This window comes from Pristiophorus japonicus, chromosome 23, assembly GCF_044704955.1.
Source record: "Pristiophorus japonicus isolate sPriJap1 chromosome 23, sPriJap1.hap1, whole genome shotgun sequence".
In the NCBI taxonomy this organism is placed as follows: domain Eukaryota; kingdom Metazoa; phylum Chordata; class Chondrichthyes; family Pristiophoridae; genus Pristiophorus; species Pristiophorus japonicus.
The window spans coordinates 8,836,973-8,855,506 of NC_091999.1; the positions used below are offsets into that span (position 1 = coordinate 8,836,973).

General features: G+C 49.0%; 1 long non-coding RNA gene across 1 annotated transcript; it reads left to right on the forward strand.

The window, feature by feature from the left end:
- Positions 1 to 1,034: 1,034 nt before the first annotated feature.
- LOC139235298 (uncharacterized) lies at positions 1,035 to 12,380 on the forward strand. Its single transcript, XR_011588449.1, has 3 exons — positions 1,035 to 1,132; positions 1,839 to 1,920; positions 12,131 to 12,380. It is a non-coding gene; the product is annotated as an uncharacterized lncRNA (long non-coding RNA).
- Positions 12,381 to 18,534: the final 6,154 nt, after the last annotated feature.

An 18,534-nucleotide genomic window follows, 5' to 3' on the forward strand; every position in this document is an offset into this window, starting at 1 on the left:
CACTCCCTTATCGCTCAAAAATCTGTCTATCTCCACCTTAAATATATTCAATGTCCCAGCCTCCACAGCTCTCTGGGGCAGAGAATTCCACAGATTTACAACCCTCTGAGAGAAGCAATTCCTCCTCATCTCAGTTTTAAATGGGCGGCCCCTTATTCTGAGACCATGCCCCCTAGTTCTAGTCTCCCCCATCAGTGGGAACATCCTCTCTGCATCCACCTTGTCGAGCCCCCTCATAATCTGATACGTTTCGATAAGATCACCTCTCATTCTTCTGAACTCCAATGAGTAGAGGCCCAACCTCCTCAACCTTTCCTCATAAGTCAACCCCCTCATCCCCGGAATCAACCGAGTGACCCTTCTCTGAACTGCCTCCAAAGCAAGTATATCCTTTCGTAAATACGGAGACCAAAACTGCACGCAGTACTCCAGGTGTGGCCTCACCAATACCCTGTATAACTGGAGCAAGACTTCCCTGCTTTTATACTCCATCCCCTTTGCAATAAAGGCCAAGATACCATTGGCCCTTCCTGATCACTTGCTGTACCTGCAGACTAACCTTTTGTGTTTCATGTACAAGTAACCCCCAGGTCCCGCTGTACTGGGGAACTTTGTAAACTTTCTCCATTTAAATAATAACTTGCTCTTTGATTTTTTCTGCCAGAGTGCATGACCTCACACTGTCCAACATTATACTCCATCGGCCAAATGTTTGCCCACTCACTGAGCCTGTCTGTGTCCTTTTGCAGATTTTTTGTGCCCTCCTCACACATTGCTTTTCCTCCCATCTTTGTATCGTCAGCAAACTTGTCTACGTTACACTCAGTCCCTTCTTCCAAGTGGTTACTATCTTGCGCTCGCTGCGTGTGACGTTATATCGGGGTATCGCGCGGCGGTCTCGGTCACCAGCTCCGTTTGCCGCAGTTGGTCAAGTCACGGCTCAAATACACACTCATCCCCGTCAGACGGGCTCTCTCTCGCTCACTCAGCCGTCACCACTTTGTGTCTTTCTCTCCCCCCACCCAGTCGACGTGCTCAGTAAGGGTTTCGGCGAATGCTCGATCTGTCTGGAGGAGCTCGATCCGGGCTGTACCATCGCCAGACTACCCTGTCTCTGCATCTACCACAAGGGGTAAGTGCATTCATCCTCTCGCTCGCTCGCTCTCTGTCTGTGTGTCTCTCTCTCTCTCTGTGTGTCTCTCTGTCTCTGTGTGTCTCTCTGTCTCTGTGTGTCTCTCTGTCTCTGTCTGTGTCTCTCTGTGTCTCTCTCGCTGTCTGTGTCTCTCTCTGGCCTCTCTCTCTCTCTCTGTCTCTCTCTCTCTCTCTCTATGTGTCTCTCTCTCTCTCTCTCTCTCGCTCTGTGTCTCTCTCTCGCTTTGTGTCTCTCTCTCGCTCTGTGTCTCTCTCTCGCTCTGTGTCTCTCTCTCGCTCTGTGTCTCTCTCTCTCGCTCTGTGTCTCTCTCTCTCGCTCCGTCTCTCTCTCTCTCGCTCCGTCTCTCTCTCTCTCGCTCCGTGTCTCTCTCTCTCGCTCCGTATCTCTCTCTCTCGCTCCGTGTCTCTCTCTCTCGCTCCGTATCTCTCTCTCTCGCTCTGTGTCTCTCTCGCTCTGTGTCTCTCTCTCTCGCTCTGTGTCTCTCTCTCTCGCTCTGTCTCTCTCTCGCTCTGTGTCTCTCTCTCTCTCGCTCTGTGTCTCTGGCTCTCTCTCGCTCTGTGTCTCTCTCTCTCTCTCTCGCTCCGTCTCTCTCTCTCTCGCTCTGTGTCTCTGGCTCTCTCTCGCTCTGTCTGGCGCGGCTCTGACTCATTCTCCGCTAATCGTTCTCCTTTTTCACTCCCTACAGTTGCATTGAATCCTGGAGTAAAGTGAAGCCGGTCTGTCCTGAGCATCCCTTCGACTGAACCTGTCGAACCGATCCGATCCCAGTGAGTGACAGGCTGGGGTCTAATCTCGGGGTTCGGGGGGTTTATATATAGAATAACGGATACCCGGGAGTGTGTTACAGGCTGGAATCTAATCTCGGGGTTCGGGGGGTTTATATATAGAATAACAGATACCCGGGAGTGAGTTACAGACTGGAATCTAATCGAGGGGTTCGGGGGGTTTATATATAGAATAACAGATACCCGGGAGTGAGTTACAGACTGGAATCTAATCGAGGTGTTTCAGGGGGTTTATATATAGAATAACAGATACCCGGGAGTGAGTTACAGGCTGGAATCTAATCTCGGGGTTCGGGGGGTTTATATATAGAATAACAGATACCCGGGAGTGAGTTACAGACTGGAATCTAATCGAGGTGTTTCAGGGGGTTTATATATAGAATAACAGATACCCGGGAGTGAGTTACAGGCTGGAATCTAATCGAGGGGTTCGGGGGGTTTATATATAGAATAACAGATACCCGGGAGTGAGTTACAGGCTGGAATCTAATCGAGGGGTTCGGGGGGTTTATATATAGAATAACAGATACCTGGGAGTGAGTTACAGGCTGGAATCTAATCGAGGGGTTCAGCGGGGGTTATATATAGAATAAAAGATACTCGGGAATGAGTTACAGGCTGGAATCTAATCGAGGGGTTCGGGGGGTTTATATATAGAATAACAGATACCCGGGAGTGAGTTACAGGCTGGAATCTAATCGAGGGGTTCGGGGGGTTTATATATAGAATAACAGATACCCGGGAGTGAGTTACAGGCTGGAATCTAATCGAGGGGTTCGGGGGGTTTATATATAGAATAACGGATACCCGGGAGTGAGTTACAGGCTGGAATCTAATCGAGGGGTTCCGGAGGTTTATATATAGAATAACAGATACCCGGGAGTGAGTTACAGGCTGGAATCTAATCGAGGGGTTCGGGGGGTTTATATATAGAATAACAGATACCCGGGAGTGAGTTACAGGCTGGAATCTAATCGAGGGGTTCCGGAGGTTTATATATAGAATAACAGATACCCGGCAGTGAGTTACAGGCTGGAATCTAATCGAGGGGTTCCGGTGATTTATATATAGAATAACAGATACCCGGGAGTGAGTTACAGGCTGGAATCTAATCGAGGGGTTCGGGAGGTTTATATATAGAATAACAGATACCTGGGAGTGAGTTACAGGCTGGAATCTAATCGAGGGGTTCGGGAGGTTTATATATAGAATAACAGATACCTGGGAGTGAGTTACAGGCTGGAATCTAATCGAGGGGTTCGGGAGGTTTATATATAGAATAACAGATACCCGGGAGTGAGTTACAGGCTGGAATCTAATCGAGGGGTTCCGGAGGTTTATATATCCATGTCGAGGAAATAGTTAGCTTAAATTAACTCAGGCGGAGACTTTCAGAAGTGCACTTCGAGAGAATTTATTTTAAAAAGCGAGATACATCTCGGAGAGCCTGCTTGGATCGTACCAAGGCAAAACTCTGCCGTACAGGCAAATTGTCCCTATCTTTATACAGAAATTGAATACAGAAATCGAAAAGGAATCTTATTCATTATTCCCGCGAGTACAAAGGTCTTCTCGGGAGGTACACACTCTATCTATCCTTGCATAGTTTCTCTCTGTTCACAGTCTGATAAGCAGAATAAAAAGAAGACTCCCTTTTAATACCAGATGGTCATTTAATTGCATCTGTAAGTTTCAAGGCTAAAAAAGCGTGGCTATTTTTCTAGTCCTATTATTTCTTTAAGCATTGCAAAAACAGAATTTAACCCTTCCCTCCTCCATAAGCCATAGATTCTTTCTTCCACAATTCCCTCCTTGTTGATCTTTTTATTTTTTTTTAGATCAACACAATTTCCTGTATTCTCTTCTTGAGAAAAAGGAGGTGTATACCCTTCAGGATAGGGTCGCATTTGGAGATAAAGGTCTTCATCAACCTTTTCCTCTAAGCGACTTAACCTTCCTTTCATGCACACACCTTTTCTTTCTATTTCGGAGAGCAGGCCTATTACTTGACTAATTACGTTTTTTAATTTTATCCACATTCTGCAAAGGATTATTAATAATACAAGCATAACCTCACCTACGATTACTATGGGGTGTATAGCAAGCTTCAGTACTGCTGTAATCGTTCATCCCAGGCATTTCTGATCGTTATATCTTCCCCTACCAGTCCCCCGACGGCCTGGATTTTATTTTGTAGGGTCTCGATATCCATGGAGTTCAATGCTCCTATTCCTGCTCCCACTCCACCTAACACAGTCTCTAACACATCCCGTTTCTTTCTTTGGGGTCTTTCTTTTTCCAAAGATACCTTAACACTGGTTGTGTGGCAGCCATCTTCTTTCTTTGGGGGATATTTAATTTGTATTGTTAGATTTAATACACCTGGGGGATCTTACCACTGGGATGCAAGTGGTCAGTATCCTTTTTAGATGTCCCGGGTCTCGGTCTTCTGGGTGGCCGGATTCTTTTACTGACCATTTTACCACGAATGGGTCTCCTCCATTCACCGGGGTGTTATTCATGCACAACATTCGCTGCCCTTCTACCATACCTGTAAATGAATAACGGAGGAAGTCTTTTCTCTCGTCTGGCCCTCCTATGTACCCCCATCTCTTGTTTTTCCCTGTGCTCCCGGCACACTTCATCCACACATCGGCCTGGTATTCTATGAACAACTGATACCCTTTCCCCAATATAAACTGGAATTCCCCTCTTTCTTCCTTCATTCCACATGCCTCACATTTCCCTTCCATACTCTTCCTTCTTTTAGGACTTCTTCCTCCTGCCGGGAGTTCCCTGTCGCTAAAATGATCAGTATACCTAACGTCCATTTATAATTTTTCCAAGAGTCCCTTCCCTTTCTTGTTTGTTTCTATACCACTCTTGAAATAAGTTGTTACAATAACAACACGTCCACACGATAGTAACAGTGACCCAAATAATAAAGGCCCAAACAGGCACACAAATGAGCTCTGACATCCGTCCGTGAATTTTGGGCAATATTTTCAAGTCCAAATATTTAATACAAGAGCAGGTACAGTTCTTCAGCGAGAAGATGGCTGTTTCCTTAGCCGGGCGACCGTAGTACGTCCTGGTTCAATGCCTTTTCCTTCGGCTGTGATTCGTCGGGGAAATAATATTTACAGCGAGTTACATGCACCCAGTTCAGGTGCTTTTCCAACTTCAGCGCGGTTCGTGTTGTGAGAATTATCTGATACGGTCCTTTCCACCTAGGAGAAAAGGATTCTTTGTTTAATGTTTTTACTAACACTTGATCTCCAGGCCTGAAAGGGGCATATTTCCTTCCGACGGGGCACCTGTGTCTGCTTTATTTGTTCATGCAGACTTCTTGCTATTTCACACATGGCCTGAGCATACTTTAATGATTTTTCATCATTCCAAATTAATGCTATTTTTTCATCTGCCAGTGGTGGTTTTACGCCAGTAGGCATTGGTCTTCCCAATAAGGCTTCATGTGGTGTCAAATCAGTGTTTCGGTTTTTCTGGTTTCTTATTGTATACAATACTAATGGTAAGGCTTCTGGCCACTTCAGTCCAGTCTCCTGACATACCTTGGTAAGGGTAGATTTTATTATCCCATTTACTCTTTCTCCCATTCCCGAGGACTGTGGCTGATGTGGTATATGTAACTTCCACTGGAACCCTAACACTTCTGCAAGGTTTTGCACTATTTTTCCGGTGAAGTGGGTTCCCCTGTCATTGTTGATTCCCATAGGTATCCCATATCTTGGTACTATTTCTTTAAATAGAATTTTTACTACTGTTCGGGCATCGTCTCTCCTAGTGGCATACGCTTCTACCCACCTTGTGAACATATCTACTATGACTAATAGATACTTGAGACCTGATACTGGAGGCATGTGGACAAAATCAATTTGCAAATTTTCAAAGGGCATACTTGGCTGGGGTAGATGATCATATCCAGCAGGTGTTTTACCTCTGTTATTTTGCTGACAAATTTGGCATGTCCTAGCAACTTTCTCAATTACTACTATTATTCCTGGTGCATACCACTGTGCATTAATAGCATGTATCATCCCTCCTTTGCCCATGTGAGCCTGACCGTGTGCTAGGCGAGACAGGGGCAAAAATAGAGATCTAGGGCAAACAGTTCGCCCATCAGGGTGATACCAGATGTCGTTTTTTTAGAAAACAACCTTGGTTTTCCCAAGTTCTTCCTTCCTGCATGGTAACTTGTTGTTGGGCTGTTTTAAGTTGTTGGATGTCAAGTACCTGTGGAGGGGAGACTGAGACTGCTTGAAGGCAGTCTGCCTGTGCCGAAGCCCTCCTATTTCCTACTGATACTCCATCCTCACCGGTTGTGTGAGCTGCACATTTGATAATGGCTACCTTATTTGGCAACTGAATGGCGTCTAATAGATTAAGCACCAGTTGAGTGCTTAATATGCTTTCCACCAGAGGTGATAAAGCCTCTGTTTTTCCACAGTTGTCCAAAATCATGGACCACACCGAATGCATATCTAGAATCAGTATAGATATCAGCAGTTTGATCTTTAGCTATTATACAAGCTCTAGTGAGGGCAAACAATTCAGCAGCCTGAGCCGAGGTTCCGGGAGGCAGGGCAAATGCTTCAACAGTTTCGTGGGGATTTACAATAGCATAGCCTGCCAAAAACAAATCATCCGACGGCCTATGTGATGATCCATCCGTATAGAGAATAAGATCAGGATTGTCCATGGGCTCTGTGAGCAAATCTGGTCTTGGTAAGGTGGCTATTTCCATCGTTAACAGACAATCATGCTGATCTGGATCCTCTACTTCTTTAGTAGGGAGAAAGGTGGCTGGGTTCACTACCGGTGTACGTCGAAAGGTATAGTTAGGGTGTGACAGCAGTAATACTTCATAACCTGTTCTTCGAGACGCTGTAAAGTGTTGTGTGGCCGCTGAATTCTAAAGTAACACAGCATGGGCTGTAATGACAGCACATGGATAGTCCAAAACAATAGGTACCGACTTCTCCACCATGACCGCAGTAGCAGCTACAGCACGTAGACACGCTGGCATTCCCCTTACTACTGGAGGCAGTAAAACCGAATAATGAGCAACTGGTCTATTTCCCCCACCATGTTCTTGGGTTAGTACTGCTGTTGCAAATCCTTCTTTCTCATTCACATACATCTGAAAAGGTTTTCCATAATTCGGAAGTCCCAACGCCGGAGCATTAGTAATGGCTTTCTTTAACTGTTTAAATGCCTCCTCTCTCTCTGGGGTCCACTCCACCTTGGGTGGGGCATCATTTAGGGCAGCTGATCTTAGGACCGCATCCCATTCTCGATAATCGGGGATCCATTGTCTGCAGTACCCAACCATCCCCAAAAATGACAAGATTTCCTTCTTTGTCTTCGGTATGGTGGCCCTTTGAATTGTCTGAATTCTTTCTGGTCCTAGCTGCCTCTGCCCTTGAGATATGTGAAAACCCAGGTACTGGACTTGAGTCTGACACAATTGTAACTTTGGTAACGACACTCAGTGCCCTCTTTCACATAGGTGCTGTAACAGTTTCAGGGAGTCTTGCATGCACCTGTATCCGTGGCTAGAAGCCACAAGCAAATCGTCCGCATACTGCAACAGCACAGACTGGTCTGATAATGAACAGTCTTCAAGGTCTCTTTTTACTGCTGCTGCATATAATGCGGGGCTTTCGGTGTATCCTTGGGGCAATCTGGTCCATGTGTACTGCTGCTTCTTGTGGGTGAAAGCAAACAGATACTGACTCTCTTGATTTAACGGGATAGAGAAAAAAGCTGAACACAGGTCTATCACAGTAAAGACAGTTGCTGTTGGTGGTATAGCAGATAGTATAATGTTGGTGTCCGGTACCACAGGGGTGATAGGGACTACTATCTTATTAATAGCTCTCAGATCTTGCACAAATCTCCATTCATTCGGCCTATTAACCTTGGGTATGGGCAGTATCGGAGTGTTGCACGGGCTCTGTGTCTTTTCTAAAACTCCTTGTTCCAACAATGCAGAAATTACTGGCTCTATCCCATGTTCTGCCTCTGGAGGCAGTCTGTACTGCCTAATGTTTGGTAACACGGCGTTCTTTATCAATTGTACCCGATGGGGTACTGCAGAACGTACTTGCCCAACATGATTCTTATGCTTTGCCCAAAGTTCAGGAGATACTTGATTCAATGCCATTGGCAGCTTAGGACTTGGTTGTTCCGGGGGTTGCTGTTTTTCAAAAGTGGAGGCATGATTTTTCCCTTTCCACTGGAGAATCCCCCTGTTGTGGGTGATAAAGTCTATCTGAACATTTTGCAGTTTTATTACTGCCCAAGGTTGATAGCCGTGTTGCTGTTTTTCTCTTTCTATTCCTACAATCATCGGACCCATATCTTTAGGTTTCGCTGGCGGTTTTACAGCCAAGGTCAGATGGGGTGTCGAGTTCGCTTCTCTAAACCGCTGTTGCTGTAAGGGTGTCAAATCCATGGGTACCCCCAATCCTTCTGGTCCAAAATAAATGCGGGGCGTAGCTTCTACTATTTCTTCTCTATTTAAAAAGGATTGTACCAAACACTGGTGAGTTTCAGCTTTTTGTCGAGTGTACCAGGCTGTACAGTGAAGCTGAACTGCCTCAAAGCTTGTCAAAATTATAGACATCAATTCTTCAGTATTAGAGTCAAATTTAGCTTTTAAGTTTTGTATAACTTCATGTATCAAGGGGGAATAGAAGTTGCCAATCAATTGCCAACAATAGAGGGCAGCCTTTGCTTTGTTATCCTCCCTTTTCTCTTCTTTAATCCCATTAAAGAACTGCTGAATATTATTTGGAGGGAGCTCCATGTACATTCCTTCCTTTGTGCAATAAATTGTGGCTCCTAGTTTGCACAAAGTCTGTCTTCCCAATAAAGGGAGAGGTGTCGTTTTAGAGACTATCAAAGTCTCATCATTAACTGATTGTCCTTCAATTATCAATTTGGTAGGTTCAGATAAAAATTCTTTCATGGGGATACGGGCCACACCCATACTTAAGACAGTGGTGTTGCTGACAGTTAATCCCACAGAGGATGGTACAGAAGACATAGTAGCACCGGTATCCACCAGGAACTTCACATAAATGTCTCCTACTTTTACTACTGCCAGAGGGTTTTCTTCTATGTCTGCCGATAAGCGGAGGGCTGCCGCCTGTACCACGAAGCCTCCGGGGCATCCCTATGCTGATTATTCTGTGCCTGTCCTCGTCCCTTTTGCTGATTTACTGACCTGCTGTTTTAGCCTTATTTTCCTTATAGGTAAATAGTCCCTCTCGATCCATGTTAGCCAGTACTGTAACTGTCTCTTTCCAACTTTTTCCTTGCCAGTCCAAAACCTTTATTTTGTATGTTCTTGCTTGTTGTGGCAACATACAATTTAACAAGGTTTGCACTGCCAAAGGTTCATCTTTTACCCCTTGCCAAGAGGACCCATATGCTGCCTGCAGTAATAATTTCACATCTCCGGGGAAGGGGTTATAAACGGCACAGGTTTGCTCAAGCCAGTTGTGAAAGGCTACTGGCTTCTTAACAGGATTAGGGGCGGCTGATATATTTTTTTTAAAACAATTCTCCATATAATCTTTATCCCAAGTGGGGTCCCCTGTCCCATTTTTGGTGGTCTGTCTCCATTCCTCAATTAAGGACAATTTAAAACTTCCTCCATATGGCCAATCCCCATCAGACCAACCGTACAAATCTCTACTAAACATTACCGCGTGCGTATCTGTTGTCTCCTGTTTCTTTAATTACAGTGTCCGCCGGCGAGCCGGGCGGCACAATGGGATCTCCTACCTTCTCTCGTTGCTTTACTACCTTACGGATTCTTTTCTCAGTCTTAGGATGTACTTTCATTCTTTCAGTTGAGAGGTCGTCTGTCTTTCCTTTTCTAGGAGCTGGGCGCGAGCGCCCTGCTCGACTCGAGCCGTTTCCCATTCTTCCGGGTGCAATGTCTCGCGATCTTTTCTGAAATGAGAGTTAGGACAATCCTACAAAATATACAATAATTTACAAAGCGCTCACCGGTGTTCTCTTTTCTGCTCAGCTCGGGGTCTCCTTTTGCCTTTTTGTTATTTTAGCTTCTTTGCGGTAGCTACCTTATGCCTCACCCCCTCCAGGGGATCTCGGCGGCCCGTCCCCCTTTCAGCTAGGACGGCCTAGGCACCTTCCTCCTTTCAGCTAGGAAGGTCCTTAAAATTCCTCTTTTCTCTTTAAAAGTTAAATTTAGTTCTTTTGGATCTCGTTTTTTTTTAGAGATCCTGCCGACTACGCCAGAATCTGTCGAGGAAATAGTTAGCTTAAATTAACTCAGGCGGAGACTTTCAGAAGTGCACTTCGAGAGAATTTATTTTAAAAAGCGAGATACATCTCGGAGAGCCTGCTTGGACCGTACCAAGGCAAAACTCTGCCGTACAAGCAAATTGTCCCTATCTTTATACAGAAATTGAATGCAGAAATATAAAAGGAATCTTATTCATTATTCCCGCGAGTACAAAGGTCGTCTCGGGAGGTACACACTCTATCTATCCTTGCATAGTTTCTCTCTGTTCACAGTCTGATAAGCAGAATAAAAAGAAGACACCCTTTTAATACCAGATGGTCATTTAATTGCATCTGTAAGTTTCAAGGCTAAAAAAGCGTGGCTATTTTTCTAGTCCTATTATTTCTTTAAGCATTGCAAAAACAGAATTTAACCCTTCCCTCCTCCATCAGCCATAGATTCTTTCTTCCACAATACAATAACAGATACCCGGGAGTGAGTTACAGGCTGGAATCTAATCGAGGGGTTCTGGGGGTTTATACATAGAATAACAGGTACCTGGGAGTGAGTTACAGGCTGGAATCTAGTCGAGGGGTTCGGGGGGTTTATATATAGAATAACAGATACCCGGGAGTGAGTTACAGGCTGGAATCTAGTCGAGGGGTTCGGGGGGTTTATATATAGAATAACAGATACCCGGGAGTGAGTTACAGGCTGGAATCTAATCGAGGGGTTCGGGGGGATGATATATAGAATAACAGATACCCGGGAGTGAGTTACAGGCTGGAATCTAGTCGAGGGGTTCGGGGGGTTTATATATAGAATAACAGATACCCGGGAGTGAGTTAAAGGCTGGAATCTAATCGAGGGGTTCGGGGTATTTATATATAGAATAACAGATACCCGGGAGTGAGTTACAGGCTGGAATCTAATCGAGGGGTTCGGAGGGTTTATATATAGAATAACAGATACCCGGGAGTGAGTTACAGGCTGGAATCTAATCGAGTGGTTCGGGGGGTTTATATATAGAATAACAGTTACCTGGGAGTGAGTTACAGGCTGGAATCTAATCGAGGGGTTCGGGAGGTTTATATATAGAATAACAGATACCCGGGAGTGAGTTACAGGCTGGAATCTAATCGAGGGGTTTGGGGGGTTTATATATAGAATAACAGATACCCGGGAGTGAGTTACAGGCTGGAATCTAATCGACGGGTTCGGGGGGTTTATATATAGAATAACAGATACCCGGGAGTGAGTTACAGGCTGGAATCTAATCGAGGGGTTCGGGGGGTTTATATATAGAATAACAGATACCCGGGAGTGAGTTACAGGCTGGAATCTAATCGAGGGGTTCGGGGGGTTTATATATACAATAACGGATACCCGGGAGTGAGTTACAGACTGGAATCTAATCGAGGGGTTTGGGTGGTTTATATATAGAATAACAGATACCCGGGAGTGAGTTACAGGCTGGAATCTAATCGAGGGGTTCGGGGGTTTATATACAGAACAACAGATACCCGGGAGTGAGTTACAGACTGGAATCTAATCGAGGGGTTCGGGGGGGTTTATATAGAATAACAGATACCCAGGAGTGAGTTACAGACTGGAATCTAATCGAGGGGTTCGGGGGGTTTATATATAGAGTAACAGATACCCGGGAGTGAGTTACAGGCTGGAATCTAATCGAGGGGTTCGGGGGTTTATATATAGAATAACAGATACCCGGGAGTGAGTTACAGACTGGAATCTAATCGAGGGGTTCGGGGGGTTTATATATAGAATAACAGATACCCGGGAGTGAGTTACAGGCTGGAATCGAGTCGAGCTGGTTGTGGGTTGAAGGTTAACCAGACTCTCTGTGCTCCAAGCTTCTCGAAGATCTAACCAGGACTTCTCCTTTTCCAGGAAGGACTCCCGATGTGGGACCTGGATGAGCCAGTCCCACTGTTTCAGTGCCGGACACAGCCTCTCCTTTATCCCGGCTCTTTGTATTGTCTGCTCCCCGTCACATCCCGGGAGGTGAGGCGGGATGCTTGACATCGTGGGCGGGAGCGGCCCCGGTTCCAGCAAATAACCAATGTTCTCGTTCACCAACCATCGACGTGGCGATTGGGATTCACCGCCGATGGGAACCTTTACCACCCTCCCCCCTCTCTACCCTACTCCCCCATCCCTCGCTCTCCCCCCCCCTCTCTACCCCCCTCCCCCACTCCTCTCTCTCCACCCCCCCCTCGCTCTCCCCCCCCCCCCATCGCTCCCCCCCATCCCTCGCTCTCCACCCCCCTCCCCCACTTCTCTCTCTCCACCCCCCCCCCTCGCTCTCTTTCCCCCCCCCTCGCTCTCTTCCCCCCCCTCGCTCTCTTCCCCCCCCCTCGCTCTCTTCCCCCCCCTCGCTCTCTTCCCCCCCCCTCGCTCTCTTTCCCCCCCCTCGCTCTCTTTCCCCCCCCTCGCTCTCTTTCCCCCCCTCGCTCTCTTCCCCCCCCTCGCTCTCTTCCCCCCCCTCGCTCTCTTCCCCCCCCTCGCTCTCTTCCCCCCCCCCCTCGCTCTCTCCCCCCCCCTCGCTCTCTTCCCCCCCCTCGCTCTCTTCCCCCCCCCTCGCTCTCTTTCCCCCCCCTCGCTCTCTCCCCCCCCTCGCTCTCTCCCCCCCCTCGCTCTCTCCCCCCCCTCGCTCTCTCCCCCCTCGCTCTCTCCCCCCCCTCGCTCTCTCCCCCCCTCGCTCTCTCCCCCCCCTCGCTCTCTCCCCCTCCCTCGCTCTCTCCCCCCCCTCGCTCTCTTCCCCCCCCCTCTCTCCCCTCCCCCCCCCCCCCCTCGCTCTCTTCCCCCCCCCTCGCTCTCTTCCCCCCCCTCGCTCTCTTCCCCCCCCCTCGCTCTCTTCCCCCCCCCTCGCTCTCTTCCCCCCCCCTCGCTCTCTCCCCCCCTCGCTCTCTCCCCCCCTCGCTCTCTCCCCCCCTCGCTCTCTCCCCCCCTCGCTCTCTTCCCCCCCTCGCTCTCTTCCCCCCCCCTCGCTCTCTTCCCCCCCCCTCGCTCTCTTCCCCCCCCTCGCTCTCTTTCCCCCCCCCTCGCTCTCTTCCCCCCCCTCGCTCTCTTCCCCCCCCTCGCTCTCTTCCCCCCCCCTCGCTCTCTCCCCCCCCTCGCTCTCTCCCCCCCCTCGCTCTCTCCCCCCCCTCGCTCTCTCCCCCCCTCGCTCTCTCCCCCCCCCTCGCTCTCTCCCCCCCCCTCGCTCTCTCCCCCCCCTCGCTCTCTCCCCCCCCCTCGCTCTCTCCCCCCCCTCGCTCTCTCCCCCCCCCTCGCTCTCTCCCCCCCCCTCGCTCTCTCCCCCCCCTCGCTCTCTCCCCCCCCCTCGCTCTCTCCCCCCCCCTCGCTCTCTCCCCCCCCCTCGCTCTCTCCCCCCCCCTCGCTCTCTCCCCCCCCCTCGCTCTCTCCCCCCCCCTCGCTCTCTCCCCCCCCCTCGCTTCCCCCCCCCCTCGCTCTCCCCCGGCTCCACCCCCCGCCTCCCCTCTCTCTCTCTCAACCTTCCTCGCTTACTGAGCGAGTTTCCCCTCCCGTCTTGTTTTAAAAAGAAAATTTCATTCCCTTTCGTCACAAAAAAAATACTGGCTATTCGACTGGGTGAGGAGGCGGACGTTGATGTGATTTTAAAAGCGCCAGGAATTCGGCCTCTCGGGGTTGAGGGTCATGTGGTTGACCCTGGCACCCCACCCCTTGGGGAGCCCCTGTCGGGATTGGGGGCAATGCTGGGGGTCACACAGTATCATCCCAACCCCCTTCCCCTGGGACCTCCCGACCCCAGCTGATGACTCTTTGATTGATTTATGAATTATCATTCGGGAGGAAGGAGTCCAACTTCGCGACCCAGGGGGGGTGGGCTAATGTCTCCGCCCTCCCCCGAATGGCCCTATCTCTGGGGTCACTGCCCTCGCTAGAGGTTTATATATATATATATATATATATCCATGTTGTGTCTGATGTGTGTTTATAAGAGAGATGGGTTTGACGTCTGCTGCCGCCATCTGCTGGTGAGGTGAAGTAGTGCAAGCCCCTGCCCTTCTGGTTATTTTGCCCAGTTTATTTGGCCCAATTATTGGGCCATTCAGCCCCTCGAGCCTGTTTCTGCTGTTCAACATGATTGTGGTCAATCTGTGACCTCTACTGCCATTTATCCCTGCCCTTGGCTCCAAAACCCTCGATTACCCCCTCCCCCAAACAGAACTCTATTGATCTCGGTCTTGAAAGTTTCAATCGATCCACAGACTTTCTGGGGGGGTGGGGGGGGGAGAGAGTTCCACAATTCCACTGCCCGCTTTGTGAAGACGTTCTTCCCGCCATCACCACTGAACGGCCTGGCTCTAATTTTGAGGTATGATGTCCCCTTGTTCTGGACGGCCCCCTCCACCATCTCTATCTACACCCTGTCAAATCCTTTCATCAAACAGCACCTCGATTCGATCACTCCTGAAACTTTCCGAACACATTTGGCATTTTCCAGTCTGAAACCGATAGATCAGAGTGTCTGACTGGAGACAGTGGAGAGGGAGCTTTACTCTGTATCTAACCCCCTGTACCTGCCCTGGGAGTGTTTGATGGGACAGTGTAGAGGGAGCTTTACTCTGTATCTAACTCCCTGTACCTGCCCTGGGAGTGTTTGATGGGACAGTGTAGAGAGAGCTTTACTCTGTATCTAACCCCGTGCTGTACCTGCCCTGGGAGTGTTTGATGGGACAGTGTAGAGCGAGCTTTACTCTGTATCTAACCCCCTGTACCTGCCCTGGGAGTGTTTGATGGGACAGTGTAGAGGGAGCTTTACTCTGTATCTAACTCCCTGTACCTGCCCTGGGAGTGTTTGATGGGACAGTGTAGAGGGAGCTTTACTCTGTATCTAACCCCCTGTACCTGCCCTGGGAGTGTTTGATGGGACAGTGTAGAGCGAGCTTTACTCTGTATCTAACCCCCTGTACCTGCCCTGGGAGTGTTTGATGGGACAGTGTCGAGGGAGCTTTACTCTGTATCTAACCCCGTGCTGTACCTGCCCTGGGAGTGTTTGATGGGACAGTGTAGAGGGAGCTTTACTCTGTATCTAACCTGCCCTGGGAGTGTTTGATGGGACAGTGTAGAGGGAGCTTTACTCTGTATCTAACCTGCCCTGGGAGTGTGTGGGGCTGACACTGTGTGCTGATGGTCTGAACACTGATGCACTGAGCTCTGCTCACTGAGCCTGTCGATCTCGGGCCTTACACCCTCTCGCTCATGGACCTGTGTGTGTCACTGCCTGAGCCCAGGGTCCTGTCCTGGGCAGCGGGGGTCATAGCACGGGGTGTCCCGGGCCCTGGTGCGAGCAGCGGCAATTGTGCCTTAACCGAAAATTGCTCTGGTGGAAGTTTGTGAATTTTCAGCTTCTGTAAATACAAATTTTATAATAAAGTATTTTGAGCGTTCCATGTGTGAATTGCCTGGTTTCTCAGCCATGATCTACTGAATAGCACAGCAGGCCCGAGGAGACAAATGGCCGACTCCTGCGGCTATTTCTTACGTTTCAGGAGGCCATTGGGCCCACCTCTGTGAACGAGTAATGCCCCTCCGCCTGCTGTTTTATCCACAGCACTGCCAATTTTTTTTCTTTCTCATTCAAGTAGCAAGAGCAAGATCGATTTATCAAAGGTGTCATCTGGCTATTATGGAGCCCAGGGCTGGCTAAACCGAAGGTATACTGAGAACCACACGTACACAAGATGGCCACTCTTTGACCTCGGGCTCAATGGAGCAATAAAGAACATCCAAAGAGGGACACCCGGAAGAAGGCAACACATGGGTATCTGATGATGCGTTGGTACAGCCAATCACGTCACTGTTAAGGTCTGACCACAAGAACACCCATGTGCTCAACCCTGGATAATTAAGGTGCAATTTGAACAGCTCGTTGGAGATCCTTTCTCGAGTGGCTGAGAAGTGACATGCTCCCCCTTCACGTGCTGGAATAAAAGATCGTTGAAACTTATCCAAGGAATCCGGGCTTGTTAAGAGAGGAGAAGGGTGATTCTCCCCATCACAAGTATTTATCCGATTCCCAGTCACTATTGAATCTGCTCCCACTGACCTTTCAGGCAGCGCGTTCCCGATCGCAACAACTCGTTGCGTGAAAACATTTCTCCTCTTCTCCCTCTGGTTCTGTTGCCAATTAATATAAATCTGTGTTCTCTGGTTACTGAATCTCCTTGTCAAAACTCATGATTTTTGTTTTTTATGCAACAAAGGTTCAAACTGAGTACTATTTAACTACAACCTTGGCTCTGCTTTATTTAGGCCTAAAGTGCCTGACTCTCAAAATGGCTGGCCTTTTATACCAGAGCAGCACCATGTGCGTGCTGCTCTGTGGCCTCCAACAATGACACCATCTGCTGGCTACAAACAGCATGTACATACATGACCATTTTGAACACCTCTATTAAATCTCCCCATATCCCTGTATCAATCCCCAACTAATCCCACTGCCCTGCTCTCTCCCTATAGTCCTGTATCAATCCCCAAACTAATCCCACTGCCCCGCTCTCTCCCCATAGTCCTGTATCAATCCCCAAACTAATCCCACTGCCCCGCTCTCTCCCCATAGTCCTGTATCAATCCCCAAACTAATCCCACTGCCCCGCTCTCTCCCCATAGTCCTGTATCAATCCCCAAACTAATCCCACTGCCCCGCTCTCTCCCCATAGTCCTGTATCAATCCCCAAACTAATCCCACTGCCCCGCTCTCTTCCCTATAGTCCTGTATCAATCCCCAAACTAATCCCACTGCCCCGCTCTCTCCCCATAGTCCTGTATCAATCCCCAAACTAATCCCACTGCCCCGCTCTCTCCCCATAGTCCTGTATCAATCCCAAACTAATCCCACTGCCCCGCTCTCTCCCCATAGTCCTGTATCAATCCCCAAACTAATCCCACTGCCCCGCTCTCTCCCCATAGTCCTGTATTAATCTCCAAACTAATCCCACTGCCCCGCTCTCTCCCCATAGTCCTGTATCAATCCCCAAACTAATCCCACTGCCCCGCTCTCTCCCCATAGTCCTGTATCAATCCCCAAACTAATCCCACTGCCCCGCTCTCTCCCCATAGCCCTGTATCAATCCCCAAACTAATCCCACTGCCACGCTCTCTCACCATAGTCCTGTATCAATCCCAAACTAATCCCACTGTCCCGCTCTCTCCCCATAGTCCTGTATCAATCTACAAACTAATCCCACTGCCCCGCTCTCTCCTCATAGCCCTGTATCAATCCCCAAACTAATCCCACTGCCCCGCTCTCTCCCCATAGTTCTGTATCAATCCCCAAACTAATCCCACTGCCCTGCTCTCTCCCCATAGTCCTGTATCAATCCCCAAACTAATCCCACTGCCCCGCTCTCTCCCCATAGTCCTGTATCAATCCCAAACTATTCCCACTGCCCCGCTCTCTCCCCATAGTCCTGTATCAATCCCCAAACTAATCCCACTGCCCCGCTCTCTCCCCATAGTCCTGTATTAATCTCCAAACTAATCCCACTGCCCCGCTCTCTCCCCATAGTCCTGTATCAATCCCCAAACTAATCCCACTGCCCCGCTCTCTCCCCATAGTCCTGTATCAATCCCCAAACTAATCCCACTGCCCCGCTCTCTCCCCATAGCCCTGTATCAATCCCCAAACTAATCCCACTGCCCCGCTCTCTCACCATAGTCCTGTATCAATCCCAAACTAATCCCACTGTCCCGCTCTCTCCCCATAGTCCTGTATCAATCTCCAAACTAATCCCACTGCCCCGCTCTCTCCTCATAGCCCTGTATCAATCCCCAAACTAATCCCACTGCCCCGCTCTCTCCCCATAGTCCTGTATCAATCCCCAAACTAATCCCACTGCCCAGCTCTCTCCCCATAGTCCTGTATCAATCCCCAAACTAATCCCACTGCCCCGCTCTCTCCCCATAGTCCTGTATCAATCCCCAAACTAATCCCACTGCCCCGCTCTCTCCCCATAGTCCTGTATCAATACCCAAACTAATCCCACTGCCCCGCTCTCTCCCCATAGACCCCGTGCCCCTGTATCTTCCTCTGCTTGAGACATTATCCAATTTTCCCTTTTCATTCTCCGGATTTGTGGCACTGCTGGCAAGACCGGCATTTATTGTCCATCCCGACTAGCCCTGAGAGGGCGATGGTGAGCTGCTGTGAATCACTGGCTTTGTTTTCAGACAACTGGCTGACTTGCCCGTCCAACCTTGGAGAGCAGTTCAGGGTCAACCACGCTGCTGTGGGACTAGAGTCACGTGTCGGCCGGACCAGGCAA